Source organism: Adiantum capillus-veneris, chromosome 24 (assembly GCF_014529385.1).
Source record: "Adiantum capillus-veneris isolate H3 chromosome 24, ASM1452938v2, whole genome shotgun sequence".
In the NCBI taxonomy this organism is placed as follows: domain Eukaryota; kingdom Viridiplantae; phylum Streptophyta; class Polypodiopsida; order Polypodiales; family Pteridaceae; genus Adiantum; species Adiantum capillus-veneris.
The window spans coordinates 9031412-9041102 of record NC_140954.1 but is presented as its reverse complement, the minus strand read 5'-3'; the positions used below and the strand labels follow the sequence as shown (position 1 = coordinate 9041102).

Sequence of the window (9691 nt, the reverse complement as noted above, 5' to 3'; positions counted from 1 at the left end):
TACTTAAGGACCTCTCTTCTTAAGCAAGAAAAGAGAAACCAAATGCTCTGATACCAATGTAATGGAAATGACCTATGAACTTTGAGAATAGCAGAATTAAGAGAATTAGAGTGAGCATTTTTGTGAGATTACTTTGAGAACATAGAGAGTGAACTTAATTGATGGTAGCAACATGAACATAGTACTTAATTAATTTGGCAAGACAATACTTTTGCAAGAGAGAGAGTATTAGAGAACATGACAATAGTTGAGGACTGGATTTACTTGGAGCCGGTCCCCCCTCCAAAATGCGTTTATTATAGATTCTCCTATCAAGAGAGACTTGTTACAACACAATCTTTGTGTTCCTTGTGACCTTTGTGATGCTATGAAGATGGAAAGCTTCATGCATCACGAGCTTAACGAGAGCTTAACATAAACTTTGAAAAAAGCATTAACTATCCCAAGCTTCAGTCCCAAGGCCTCAAACACCTTCGAAGGTGGAGAGAGCTAGCGGGGAATGAGGGTAGGGAAGAGGAAGAAGAATCATCCATAAGAGAAAGAAATAGTTCCTCACTTATCATCACTCTTCTTGCTTAGCATAGCATAATAGCATAGTAATGAAGATGAAGAAGATGTCAAGCTTAAGCACTGAAGCATAGCTCTTGGTTGGATTTGCATTCCATAGCCAAGAGTGTTGGTGTAGGCTCTCCACTTCTCAACAAGCTTGGAGAAGGAGATGGAGCTCTTGCACTTTACACTCCACACAATGAGGGAATGTGTGTGGGAGAGTATACCCCCCACTCTCATGCTTGGTCTACACCTCTCTCTCTCTCTCTCTCGTATTATTTTATTATTTCATTTGGACATGTGTCCTCTTTTTCCTCTTTGAGAGAAATAACTTAATTATTTATTTTTATGTATCTAAATTCTCATTGGACTCCTTTAAAACCTATCCAATAGCATTCAAACACATCATGAGGGTCACATGTAGAGGATCATTTGAACATTTGTCTTTCATGTTTATTAAGTCATTTGGTTGAATTGAATACTTTAAGGACTTAGTCAATCAAGCATGAAAACGTTGAGGCCTCTTAAGAGTTATCTTTGAATTGAACACTTCAAGAACTTTAGACATTTAAGCATGTGAGAAACACCTCAAGCTTTTGGATAAGGTTCCCACTAACACTTAGCAAGCTAACAAGCACCTCATGCTTGGGTAGGATTCCCACCTCAAAGCCTAAGGTCAAAGGACTTTTGAACACTAACTTTTGGAGGTCTTCAATGAAGCTAACCCTACGGTCTTTAAGCTCCATTAGGTAACATTTCTCTTTAACATACCATCTCTCATTTGGATCCCTTTTAAGCTTGGCCTCGTGTTGAGACAGATCCATAAGCACATGTCTATATTCTAACCCTTGTTCCCGTTTATTCTCCCACATGAAATGATCAGTTTAATATGGGAAAATCATTTGGGTTGGTTAGATATTAGATTTTATGACATTCTCTCTGTGTGTGTGTGTGTGTGTTTTCTCTCTCTCTCTCTCTCTCTCTCTCTCTCTCTCTCTCTCTCTGACAATGCACGATGCCGGACATCCTCGGACACTAATGTTCATTTTAGCTTTTATTTTACTTCATTTTATTTTGTGCCCAGACATTGTATTAGATCCAACAAGATTGTATCAATTTGCTCTCATAGGTCATTTTGGCCTTTTGAAGATATAACAATAGAAGAGTGAACCTATGGAAGCAACAAAACATGCACTCTCTTTATAAGGTACCCTGTCCTTGGGTTGAAGAGGCCGCTATCGACACGATGCTTATGAAAATAAGGTTGCCCGCAGTAGATTGAAATGATATATTAACGTCTTCAAAAGGCCAAAGTGACCTATGAGACAAAAGAGTACAAATGATCAATCTGATATAATGTCTGTGTAAAAGAAGACAAAAAACTAAAAGCTGAAAAATTGAAACTATAATGTAGTCTAAAGAAATCAGTGATCTCCTCTGTGAGTGTCTCCTACTGTCTGGTCTCCTAGAGAGGCTCTCTCTATGTCTGCGCAGCTCCATTAAAAATAGTCCAAGGCATCTTTGATCCTGGTATCTCATAACTTTGGCGAGTGGTCAAAAGCCCTCTCTGAATAGGCAGTGGAAGCAAGGGGTTTGAGGATAAGAGGGGCCATGCCGGTGCCGAAGGCGAGGCCGTTCGATACCTGTGACACTAATTTAGGGAGATGAGAATGGTAGCCATTCCCTCTTGACTAACAACAGGTGTCCCTCTTGAGTAACAGGTGCTGAGTTCAATTCTCCTCGACGGATAGATCTTTAAGGTCTCTATAGTTTTCTTCTTCTTCTTTCCCGTCGTTCGGATGAGCTGCGGCCTGCAAGGTATGTGCTTATGGCACGCGCGCGCCCGCACCCCCCCCCGCGCGCGCGCGCGCACACACACACACACACACACACACACAGAGAGAGAGAGCGCTTTGCAAAAATCACAAGTTTGTTTTCGCATTCACATACATATTCTGTTCTTATTGAGGAGGTTGGTAGCTTTGTCAATGAATAACCGCAACTGAACAAATTGGGAAAATGTTTTATTTCATAGTGCTGCTATTGCAATGCCCTTTAGTTTCATTTAAAGGCGGTGAGAAAAATGATTTCAAGGAAGCCAAATTGCTGGTCACCACAATGAGGCACATTAATTAGTCAATTGTACCTTTTTGCTCACATATTTTCTTATGCAAAAGAAAGAGGCTTTTGAAAAATTTGCATAGATAAGCATGCGATGATAGTAGTGAAAATTGTCTATTGTGGATAGATTACTGGGCTCGGCTTATCTCGGGACCTACTATAGGGTCAGAGGGAATGTCATCATATCAATGTTGTGCACGATGGAGCTGATGGTCAGATCCTCTTGTGGATGACTACCATGAGTCTATGACTTGCAAGGTGAATCTAGGCTTTTCTGATTTCAGTCAGGTAAAAAATGTTTTAGCTTGTTTTGGTCGGATTGATGTGAAGAATGGCTTGTATTGTATAACATGATGTTGTACCAAAAGAGATGTCATGTATTTTCTTTGGACTTTATGAATTCTTGGTCATACCGTCATACCAATTTGGATCAACAAATGCACCAAGGCTATAGTGGATCTTTTTTCCGAGTAAAATTGAGATTCTTGTGGCACATTATATGATTTTCTTGTGAGAGTTTTGTGGGTCATCCCTTGGATACACCTGGGCGATGGGGAATGAAGGCTTTTTTGTGGGTGTGCTCGTCCCATGTGAGGTGGACCTCTCTTTGTTAATTTTAAAGGAAGAACCCAGTTAGGCTATTGTTGCCTTCATTTCAATGGGGTGCCTAGTTGTAGGGCAAGTGACTCTTCATATTCCCGGCCCTTATTTATATTGGGTTGTGGGGTGCTTTTGGGAGAGACGGCAACCATTTTCGTGTTGTATATGTAAAGATAAGCTGCTTGAGCTATTCCTTGATCTCTATAGCCTCAGGAAGTGACATTCATGATTTTGTACGGCCTCTTTTAGATTGATTCACATTTCTCTCGAGGTTCCTGTTACGGAAAGTAGGCGCCATTTTCTATTTCTTTATCTTTCAATACTTCCACCTCTTGCCAATCGTCCTTGAGGACTTTAACTCTAATCTCCTTCTGCAACCAGCTAAGTTGCTTGGTCAATAGGTTCTTGAGGTGCTATTGTTGGTGTAATGAGAGTTGATATCTGACTGAGATTTGTGTTGGCTATATCTGCGGCTTATGTTCCTTTGGTGTCAATTTGTTCTTTTAGTTGTTGAATGTGTTTCTTGCTTGCATGAGTTTGTTGTGTAGTTCTTGATTTGATTGTTGTAGCTGGTTGATTATGTCAAGCAGGTATTTTTGCCATGGGGATGGCTTTGTGTTAGGCTTGGGCGATGGAGGACTGAGTATCTCGGATAATGTTCTCCTCGCAGTCATGTCTCTAGGCTATGTTACAGGTGCAAAAAGACCCCTTCCATTAGAGTGCAAACCCTTCCCCAGAATGTCACCACCTAGCCTACTTTATAGGTCTTGTCTTTTTGTGAAAAGCAAGCCCCCTGCGTGGGAGCTACCCCTTGCTTGTGGCCTCCTGCTTGTGTGTGTGTGTGTGTGTGTGTGTGTGTGTGTGAGAGAGAGAGAGAGAGAGAGAGAGAGAGAGAGAGAGAGAGAGAGAGAGAGAGAGAGAAAGAAATGAAATGTTATATTAACGTCTTCAAAAGGCCAAAATGACCTATGAGACTAAAGTGTTACAAAATTGTGAATCTGATACCATGTCCGGGTGCAAAAAGACTAGAACAAAAATACTACTACTATGAGAATCCATCCTCATTGCACTCTGGATGTCGAGAGAGTATGGCTCGTATCCTCTGTTGTAGTCTCCGTCGATGCTGTGTGTAGCCACTCTCCTCAATCATGGCCGTCTGGATCTCCGTAGCTCCAGTGCTCTGTCGATGAGAGTGCCGGTAGTGGTTGAATGAGTGTGGGCCGAGCTCTACAGTGATGGCTGCCCCTCTGGCTGTCTCATATCTAGTGCAACTAGTTTGCCTTGATTGACTCACTGTGCAGATGGTTAGAAGTAAAATAGTGATAGTGGTGTGGATTTTACCGCATGGCATAGCTCGTGATGATGGCTCCATAGCATCTCTCCTCGAAGCTTTCGCCAAAAGCTCTATGACCTTGCATCACAAACGAGTTTTTGAAAAGATGTATGAATGTAAACAGTTCCACATTATAATAAAAACGAAACGAGATGCATTTCGTGCATTTACGATGCTTGTGCCCATAAAAAAAGAAAAAAACCATACATATGTATGGTGTGGAGTTGGCACTGTTCTCCACATTTATAATAATACCGTAGGGAACGAACCCTTCCCCCGTCACTTTTATCCCCTTCAGTGTTGAAGGGAAACTTATGATTTTCCTCTAGTGTTGGAGGGACTTTTTTATTGTAAAAATACTACAGCTTTACAAGGAAGAACTCATTACCGATGTTTTATGAAGACATGTATCATTCCACGTTGCCCTTCCATGGCGTATTGTGTATGTGTCCCTTTGTTGGGCATCACAAAAGTTCTTAAGCCTTTGTCACCTTCATCTACAATCTTTTGAATAAAAATGATGTAAATTTATTGCTTTAATGTGTATATGATTTAATCTAAGTACTTTTGAGATCACATAAAGGAAATCAAAATACGGAATATAAGTGTACCTTTGGTATTGGTCGTGTGGATCAACGCACAAGCTTGGATGGAGCCGCTTCTAGACCTTCCTTACATTGTTCCGCCACCTTCCCACTAGTATATGTTCTACCATCGTCATCCATTCTGCGACTTCTGCAAACATTTTGATTGATGTTAAATCCGTCGTATCGTTCGTCCATAGACTCACATGCACACATACACAAAGTCATAGTCTTTCGGGCACCCCATTTGGCATACATATTGATCAAAATACGGCCAAGCATGACATCTTTCTCCAAGATTCCTTACTTCTCATCTGCTGAAAACAGCCTAGAGCTTTCTGGCACTGCTCTTTTGGAGCAAATCTTGCAATCATGAGGGAGGCCATCATTTCGAATCTGCTGAAAACAGACCAGGGCTATCACTTCAAATACGTTGAAAACAGACTAGAGCTTTCTGGCCTGCCCCCTATGGGGTAAATCCTGCAATCAATGCGTTCCAAGAGTCCACACTCTGGATAGGAAGCTTTTTGAGAAGTTCTTGTGCTCTCTGAAGTGTACCACATTTAGCAAACATGTCAACCAAGGCATTGCCAAGCACGATATCTTTTTCAACAACCCCTTACCAACAATATCAGCGTGAATTTTTATGCCCATATCAACATCTTGCGTAGAGCCACATGCCTTCAAGATGCACACGTATGTGATTGCATCAAGAGAGAGGTCCTTGCTTGGTGCAATCAAGATATGCACGCGCAAATGATTTCATCTGGACAAAGGCCCTCACTTTGCATGCGTTGATGTTTGTTTTCCTGTGCAGTGAAAATATTTTGCTCAAACACCCTGCAACCCTCTTTTTTGATTGGCATGATTCACAAGATACATTTAAACAAATTCTGGTTTGTCCAATAACGAGCTCTGATCTTGCTCTCAAGGTCACACTATTTTAGAATAAGGCAATTACCGTGTGGTACCAAGGCCAGGTATTTACAATGTATGTGAAAAGGAGTGGAAGTATGAACAGAACAACTTCTTTTATGTAAAGAGAGGCGTAATAGCCTCATTGACATAGGCACAATATCTTCTCTGGAAGCTTTTGAATATTACTCTTATTGCACAGGCGCAAAGTAGCTGAGAGCAACTTGTGATGTTTCTAGACCTTTTAAAACATTCACACCTTGCAACATAACCACAAAATTCTCATTCTAAATACTAGCACCTCCATCACATTCAAGTATTGAGATAAAAATCAGGTATCCCAATGCAGAGCATCTTTGCAGAATAATCATAAAGGAGAATCCTCTTACCCTTACAATGATCCCATATTCACCTAGAGCCAAAATAAGAAAATCAATTTCTTCTTTAGCATCTGCAATCGCTTGATGCAGGGGAGCCCTGGAATGGCTTGCTTGGTCAACTTTCTTTCGATATACTTGGAGGCATTCCTTTTCAAGCTGTAGCAACATCTTGTCTCTCTCTACATCCCTTTCTCCAACTTCATCCCATATGTACTGTCAACGAGGAAATCAAAAACCTTAAATATGTTGACATGATAGCAAGTAGGAGAGCCTTGCTGGAGTCGTAACAACATACTTGTTGCATACGCATGCCTGTTAGATCACCCAGCTACACTGGCATTGGGCTAAAACAACATTCAACACGAGGAAACAAAAGAGCAAACCTACAGCTCATGTAGCAGAGAGCCACACGTGGTACAACGTGCGTCGTGAATCACCACGCAGTTCATGGCATTCACTAAGTTGGAACCAAATGAGCTGCTTTCAAAATTCTCTAGGATTGCGGTAACACAAAAGAATTCGGTGAAGACAAAGTCTAAGTGATTGAAGCATTGGTAATGTTTACCAAAGGAGGTAGCTAGCTACGAGAAGAAGAGTGATGGTCTGTCCTTCTCTTACTGGTAATGTCACATGCCTTCAAGACAAAAGTATAGTTAACTGAATGGTGAGAGATACACTCGCTTTGCATCCGTTGAAAACAGCGTATGTCCCTGCTCCTGTTGTGCATATCCCGTAATCAGTGTGTTCCAAGAGACGACATTCCGGACAAGAAGCTCCTCAAACACTTTTTATGCTTTCTGAAGGGTACCACATTTGACATACATATCGACCAAGGGAGTGCCAACCACGACCTCTATTTTCAAAAGCCTCTGACAAACAAAGAAATTGTGAATTTTTGTGCCCATATCAGCATCTTACTTAGAGCCACATGCCTTCAGGATGCATGCGTAGGTAATTGCATCTGGACAAAGGCCCTCATTGTGCATCTGTTGAAAATAGCCTAGAGCTTTCTAGCCCTACTCTTGTTGTGCATATCCCGCAATCAGTGCATTCCAAGAGTTGCTGTTCCGAACAAAAAGCTCCTCGAGCACTATTTGTGCTTTCTCAAATGCACCACATTTGGCACACATCGACCAAGGAGTGTCAGCATGACAATTCTTTTCAATAGCATCTGAGTAACAATATCATCATGAATTTCTGTTTCCATATCAGCATCTTGCGTAGAGCCACATGGATATACATGTAGGCAAGTGCGTTTGGAGATAGCTCTTGCTTCACATCTGCTGAAAACAGTCCACAACGCCTTGGTCCTCTTGTGCATATCCTGTCACAAGACGGGCTCCACGTGCTTATAGAAAAGAATAGACTGAACAGACTTTTAGCACTTCATTAACAACTGAACTGAAAGAGAGAGACGATATGCGACACGGAGTGGCAGAATTCCACCCCAGAGAGTATTGGCCCCAAACCTTGGCGCCCCTTTCGGTATTTCTTTATATTGCATCAACATAGTACAAGCCGGTACTCCAGACTCTGCACCTTCTCCAGGAAGCATGCCAGAGAATGAGCCCTTAGCACATATTTAAAGGCCCTTGGCCTATGAAAAGCAATTTACATGAAAAACCTTCAAAACTCAAAAGCTTCTGGTCCAAAAGCAATGCCAAAAAGCTGCCAACGTAATTCATGGAAATCCGTATAGCTGACACGTCATCAATCATCGCAAAACGCGGAAATTTTGTACAGCTTGCCATGTTAGCAATATCAGTGTAATTTTCAAAAATCTGCCATGTCATCAGTTTGCGCAACTGTGTGTGTGTGGGTCCTGCTTTATTTTACTTCCATTATGTCACTTGGGGCCCCATCGGACGGGGTCCCCATAAGTTGGTATGACTTCTTCTTCTGTTACTTGCTCTTCTTAGGGTTTAAGCCCCTCGGCCGGCATTTGCAAGTTGGCTCCCTTCTTAAGGGCTTTGACACGTCAGCAGTTTGTGACATATCCTGCAGTCAGTGTATTCCAAGAGATGCCGCTCCGAACAGTAAGCTCCTCAAGCACTTTCTGCGCTTTCTCAAGTGCACCACATTTGGTATACATATGTGCCAAGACAGTGCCGAGTACCTCGTTTTTTTCCGACAACCTCTGGCTAACAATATCATCGTGAATTCTTTTGCCCATATCAACATTTGCATAATGCCACATGCCTTGAAGATACAAGCGTAGGTGATTGCATTTGGGAGAGCTGCCCTCTCTTTGCATCTGCTGAAAACAACCCAGCGCTAGGAACTTGTTGGGCATATCTTGCAATCAGTGCATTCCACAAGACGACATCCCGCATAGTAAGCTCGTCAAAGACTTGTTGGGCATTGACAGGAGCACCGCACTTGATATACATACTCACTATCGCAAATATCAGCATGAATCCTACTGCCTCGGTACAAAACCTTCTACTTAGCACAATCTTTTAGTGAGCTCACAAAAGAGAGACTCGTTCTCTTGCTCTCCATTTTTTCTTTTGTAGCCTTTATTGCTGCTTGCTTGGCCGTGTTGCGAGAGAAAACGGATATGTGTGGACCAAGGCACTGCCAAGCACAACATTTTTTGTGACAGCCCTTGGCGAACAATATTAGATCGAATATTTAAGCCCATATCATCATGTTGGGTAGAGCCACATGCCTTCAAGATGCATGCGTAGGTGATTGTATTTGGACAGAAGCCCTCATTTTGCATCCGCTGAAAACAGCCTAGAGCTTTCTCACCCTGCTCCTCTTGTGCATATTCTGCAATCAATGCATTCCAAGAGATGCCGCTCCAAAAAGTAAGCTCCTCAAGCACTTTATGTGCTTTCTCAAGTGCACCACATTTGGCATACATGCCAAGGGAGTGCCAAGTATGTCGTTTTTTTCCGACAGCTCCTGGCTAACAATATCATCGTAAATTCTTTTGCCCATATCAGCATCTTGCATAATGCCACATGCCTTCAAGATACAAGCGTAGGTGATTGCATTTGGAGAGCTGCCCTCTCTTTGCATCTGCTGAAAACAGCTTAGTGCTTCCTGGCCCTACCTCTATTGGGCATATCCCGCGATCAGAGCGTTCAAAGAGACGGCATTCTGGACAGGAAGATCGTCGAGCACTTTTTGTGCTTTGTGAAGTACACTGCATTTGGCATACATGTCGAGCAAGGCAGTGCCAAGCACGATGTTTTTTGTCA

General features: G+C 42.2%; 1 protein-coding gene across 4 annotated transcripts in view; it reads left to right on the top strand.

Annotated features, from left to right (window-relative positions):
- Window positions 1–2104: 2104 nt before the first annotated feature.
- LOC147425913 (pentatricopeptide repeat-containing protein At2g39620-like) overlaps window positions 2105–9691 on the top strand; it is a 39750-nt gene continuing 32163 nt past the window's right edge. The window contains exons 1-3 of one of the 4 annotated variants that reach the window (XM_086497950.1): window positions 2105–2367; window positions 2798–2928; window positions 3861–3964. The gene's annotated coding sequence lies outside the window, so the exon portion shown is untranslated. Of the gene's footprint in view, window positions 2368–2797; window positions 2959–3860; window positions 3965–9691 lie in introns of all 4 variants that reach the window. The other 3 variants (XM_086497951.1, XM_086497948.1, XM_086497949.1) reach the window with 3 other exon arrangements.